We start from the raw sequence: 6,427 nt of genomic DNA, 5'->3' as shown, positions 1-6,427 counted from the left end.
TTCGGACCAAAGATCCGGGTGAGTAATGCAACATATTTTTACGATTTTAATGGCGCCAATTACAACTATACCAGAGCGCTGCAGAGACATAATCTACAGCTGTATCCATTTACATTTGCCCTAATCTCGGCCCCTAATCACATGCATAACAGATATGACGACAATTGCATCAACTCTGAGGCCAATCGACAACGAGCCATTCGCGGTGCCGCGACCTGAATGACCCAAGTCTCCCCCTGATAACGTCATTACGAATTATATCTTTAAATTGACTGGAATTATTGTCATGGATGGTAATTAATGCCGACAGCTTTCATAACATTAGGAAATTGAGAATAATGGCGAGCATCAGAGCGAAGTGGCCCCGGACAACTTCGGCATAGCCTTCCTGGCTGTGTCAACGGCGCTCTCCAGCAAGAATTTATTATGTCCATGAAATAATGGTTGTAAGCGGGATTAAGCGGGTTTAATAAGTTAATTTGCGAGAGTGAGGCTATATTAATTAAACAGGACCCCGACTTACGAACAGCCTCTGCGCCGTCATAAATGTTGTTTTTTTGAATTGCAGCCAAATCACTCAATGTGATGGGGCTTTTGCCCGTATGACATATTCTAGAAAAATCGTGCTATGATTTTGCTTTTTCATTTGCTGATGTGGGATTTTGCCTTGAGATTCTGCAGTCTAAAATACATGGATGTATGGACATTATGTACCTCAGTCACTCATTATGTATGTATGTATACATGCACATGCATACTTACATACATACATACATACAAACACATACACACACACATATATATGTATATATATGTATGTGTGTGTGTTTAAAGACTAGGAAAGTGCATAGTGGCCTGATCAACTTACACTGAAAATTCTTTTTGCGAGGTACACAAACTCTCCCTCCACAGAAAAAAAAACTCGGTATAAGAAAAAATTAAGTCGGCGACAACCTAATGAAAACAAAAGCATCACGTTATCTGGGAAGAGGACTAGGGCATTCCACATTTAAATATATTTGAAGAGATAAGGAGAACTTCTTGACATTGGCAAAGCTAATCTTATTCAGAGCTAAACATTACAGGCATGAAAGAAATTGTGGTGCTCAGTAAGTTTTAACAATCTTTCAAGATTGGAACAATATAAATGTTGGTAATGATTCAACTTCAGTATCAGCAAGTGAAAAATGCACCGAAGTTTCTTCGGCGCAATCTGGTTTTCTGTACAGCCGCTACAGCATATAATCAAGGCCACCGAAAATAGATCTATCTTTCGGTGGTCTCGGTATAATGCTGCATGAGCCGCGGCCCATGAAACTTTAACCACAATACAGGTGCTGGCCTATCCTATATCGTTGCCAGAAGCACGATTATGGCTAACTTTAGCCATAAATAAAAAAAAAAAACGTTCTGAAGTTAGAGGGTGCAGTTTGGTATGTTTGATGATTGGAAGGTGGATGATCAACATACCAATTTGCAGCCCTCTAGCCTCAGTAGGTTTTTAAGAGCTGAGGGCGGACAGAAAAGTGCGGACAGAACAAAGTGCGGACGGACAGAAAAGCCGGCACAATAGTTTTCTTTTACAGAAAACTAAAAATGATCATCATTTCAGCTGCTGGATCACTATGCATTATATTGTCGCTTCAACGACTGCAATGTTGTCAGCTTGACTATTTTTCCTAAACTGGTAAACTATAAATTTTAGTGTCAGTTAAACTGTTGGAACACGATCAACTTTAGAAATATTTCTATGATCAGACTGTTATAAATCTTATCATTTTTAACTTTCGGAACACTAAATTCCAGTATCATTTTAAGGACTGAAACAGTGTAAATTCTAATATCATTCAGTGATTGGAACACTATAAATTTTAGTGATAATTCATCTATAAAACATAAACTTCGGTAACACTTCTAAAATTGGATCCCTATAAATTTTAGTATTAAATCAACGCTTAGAAAATTATAAATTCCACTTCCATCTTAACGATTGAAGTACTATAAACTTACGTATCATCAAATGTCCAGAAGACTATAAATTCTAGTATTATTTCATCTATTATAAACTATGACTTTTTGTATTATTTCGAAGGTTGGAAAACTGTACATTTTAGTGTTGTTTCAACGACTAAAACGCTATATATTTTGACATCATTTCGACTGCTGTAGCACCATAAAGTGTTCTATTAAATCACAATAAATCATATAGTATTCTATTAAATCAAAATAAAAATCAAGCGTTTAGCAGAACGTTATAAGAACCGTGAAGAAATAACGCCACTATAAGAATAGCAGTCTATACTTGCTAACAGCGTCTGAAGTGAAGGAATTCATGTAAGAATAATGAAGAAAATATGTAAAAATATAATTTCTAGACGATAATATTTCGGGATGAAATTGCTAGCCCCATGCCCTCCCAAGTGTGGAGTTTAATGGCGTTGTGTGTCGACGGCGTTTGTCATTGGTTGTTTTGGCCAAGTTTAATGTTGTTTACAATTATGAATGTATATATACATTATATATGTATGTATGTATCAACGTATATATATATATATATATATATATATATATATATATATATATATATATATATATATATATATATATATATATATATATATATATATATATATATATATATATATATATATATATATATATATATATATATATATATATATATATATATATATATATACATACAAACAAACCTCACAGACACACATACAAACAAACCTCACAGTCGTTGCCAAATGCATCCTCTGTCAGTCAGAGATCTTGAAAGAGTGGATCACCTGTCCCGGAGTGAGGCGAATACCCGATGACCACCCTCAGAAATAAATGAGCCGCTTGTCAGATCGCGCGTTGCATCCCCGACTTTTGGAATGACAGGGGCCCTCAGAAAAACATGGGGGCCCCGCCTCCATATTACTTTAATGACCGCAAGGAGGCGACGTCCGCAGAATGCCTAAGAGTGTGCACCTTCTAAAATTCAATCTGCGATCCGAGCAATCATGGAGACGAGGGACCGGCTGGGCCGAACTCATGAATCGTAACTTGATGGTTTTTGTTATTCGATGCGAGGGATAAAGACTCATAGGAGACAGATAAAAGGAAGTCGTGAAAGAGATGAGATTGGGTCCAAAGGAAGGTATAAGAGGAAACGAATGCTTGGAATGGGAGGGTCATATCGGCGTCCCAAAACAAAGGGCGTAAGTTTGCATGCGGACAAAAGAGAGAGACAAGGAGCGGATGGGAGTAAGAATGATACCAATTAAAGCGCGGTGAAAGGAAAATAAAAATGGACGTAAGCCAAAGAGAGAGAGAGAGAGAGAGAGAGCCGTGAGTGGATACAAACTACAGAAAGAAAGGAATTAATTCAGACAATAAAAAGGATGATACTGAATGCAGCTAAGAGAAGTGGAATGAATATATATATATATATATATATATATATATATATATATATATATATATATATATATATATATATATATATATTTGATATCATACGGTCTTATTAATAATTTTATTGGGTTTTGATATATATATATATATATATAATATATATATATATATATATATATATATACACACATACACACACATACACGTATGAGACTAACGAGGACTTTGGAGGCATTATAAAGTTGTTCTACAAGGAAATAAAATTGTACGGAAGAAAGAAAAATGAATTAATGAAGCTCAGAATAAAATGCAAATAGAAAGATGAAGACTGAGGTGGCAGTCTTCCCGAGTCGACATATTATTTTCAAGGTTTGTTGAATGTGGAAGGCAGAATGACGAATGAGTGGAAAAGTTTAAAGGTAAGTTTGAGAAAAGAGGCAAAGGTGAATAACGAATGAGTGGAAAGAGGAAACATAAGTTTGAGTTCCTTGTAGGGATAGTTGTAGATATCATAAGGCTAGCGATAAGCGGCTGAAGAAATGAATGACAAAAGCAACTTATGGAATTACAAGTGACGTGCTCAGGTGTAGTGGTGAAACTATGGCTGCGGGCTGACCAGGTTTGGTCTATCTGGATAAGAGAAAGGGTCTCAGGTAGTATGTGAGGTAATTCCATAGTAGTAAAGGTAAAGACGACAGAGGCTTCTTTAAGAATCATCCACTGGTACAGTGGTAAGTGTCGTAGCATGCCATTCAGATGTCGCAGGTTCGCGTCGTCTCCCCAAGGGCGATGAAAAATCACTGGTCCTGTTCCATGATCAGTTACTGCTGCAGTGATCGGGGGTGGGAGGTTGAAACCAGCATTCTTTGGAAGCTTGAATTTCAAGTTAATGGCCCCTTTAGTGTGCTTGTTCCATATGAATAGGTTTCATTTACTGAAATAATAATAATAATAATAATAATGCCTTTATTTACAATGCCAAGGCGGTTTAGGGCAGGACTTTTCCAGACAAAATACGACAGATGATGGAATGATTGAAAGGGGGAGAACAGAGAGGATTTAAAGGACCAGGAACAAAAAGTGAGGATTGAGTGTTTGTTAAGAAACAGTTTATGATAATTGTGAAGTTAATAGAAAAAAGCTTTTATTTCAGAGGTCTTTTATTCCTCACACCGTTGGAATGTGGGACAGTCTCCCTGAGGATGTCATACAGTTGAAACTTCAAAAGTCCAAGCGAAGGTGCAATGCGTTACTACCCTAATGATATTTTCCTTGCATTTTGATACATTTGATCTATTTATTAATTTATTAATTCATTTTCTCTTTTTGATAAGTGAGATCTCTTCTTTCTGTATGTCCCTTGACCTTCTCTTACTTCCTAATGAGCACCATATTCTTTGGAAGCTTTAAATTCAAGTCAATGGCCTCGGTGGTCTTTCCATATGAATAGGGCTCATCTTCTGAATAATAATAATAATAATAATAATAATAATAATAATAATAATAATAATAATAATAATAATAATAATAATTTATAAAAAAATATTGAGTCAATGTGGAGGGGTTGATGATGAACAGTTGGGAGGATAAGTTGCAGAGTGATAAAAAATAAAAAAAAATTTGAGACAAGGGTGTGTTGTCTCCACTTGTCTTCAGTATATTCATGGCTAGAACGACATAAGAATACAAAGGAAGGTCAGTGCATTGGGATGCAAACTTATGGAAAACCAAATAATCATATATGGAGCATGGAATGTTTGCAGATGATGCAAGACTGATTCAGGGTAGTGGAAAGTTGAGAGCAAATGTAAGCAGGGATAAAATAATAAGAGTAAACTGGAGCAATGGATAGATGGCAGAAGAACTAAAGCAGCTGATTCATTTAGGCATTTGGGACTCAATATAACAGATGATGGGAAGATGAAAAAAATAAAAATAAAAGAATCACAGACTAGGTGGACCAAAGAAGGTAGCAGGTTGTGTGCAAAAGATTGGCAAGAGACCTTGAGAGTCTGTGGAAGCCAAGGTGAGGAGAATATACGAAGGAATTATGAACTTTCTTTCCTTTATGGAAGTGATGTTCAGTATGAAGAAAAAAATGGCTGAAGCAGTTACGATGAAGTGTTTGAACGAGATGCGGCGTCAGAACCAAGGGAATGGTGCGTATATATATATATATATATATATATATATATATATATATATATATATATATATATATATATATATATATATATATATATATATAATAAATATATGTATGTATATACATATAATATATATATATATATATATATATATATATATATATATATATATATATATATATATATATATATATATATATACACTTCTAAAATGTCTAAAGATTTTCAGGGTTTGTGGACTTGTGGTCAAAGAGGACTGAGATGTATTGACTTAGATAATAACCTGTGAAATAAGACGACGTAACTAAATGTATTTTTAGAACTGATGCTAGACACACTTTCAGAATATTTGAATTAAAGTGAACTGAAAAACCGATTTTGTGATAGGTATCATTTCCTCATAACACTCGTCTTGAGTGAAAACATATAATAATAATAATAATAATAATAATAATAATAATAATAATAATAATAATAATAATAATAATAATAATAATAATAATAATAAAATAATTTTGAAACTGTCAATTTGGACATGTTGAACATTCGAACAGACAATATATTGTACAAGAAGATTACAATTATATATATTTTAAGGGAGTACAGCAAATAACCTATTACACCTAATAGGGATAAAGATCAGATACATATTTTCAGAGCACAAAAAAAAAAAGAATAAACTCAGCAACAATTACCGTCGATAATTATGATATTTGAATATTCAATAGAATATAAATATGCCCCTAAAATGGTAGCACTGCTAATTGTAACGACATGTTAAGTACACTGACACCTACCAATCAGCAGGCAATGGAAATGGCAGGGAAATTTTTATTGCTGAGAGAGAGAGAGAGAGAGAGAGAGAGAGAGAG

This window comes from Macrobrachium rosenbergii, chromosome 46 (assembly GCF_040412425.1).
Source record: "Macrobrachium rosenbergii isolate ZJJX-2024 chromosome 46, ASM4041242v1, whole genome shotgun sequence".
Classification (NCBI taxonomy): domain Eukaryota; kingdom Metazoa; phylum Arthropoda; class Malacostraca; order Decapoda; family Palaemonidae; genus Macrobrachium; species Macrobrachium rosenbergii.
This window is presented reverse-complemented; position numbering follows the sequence as displayed.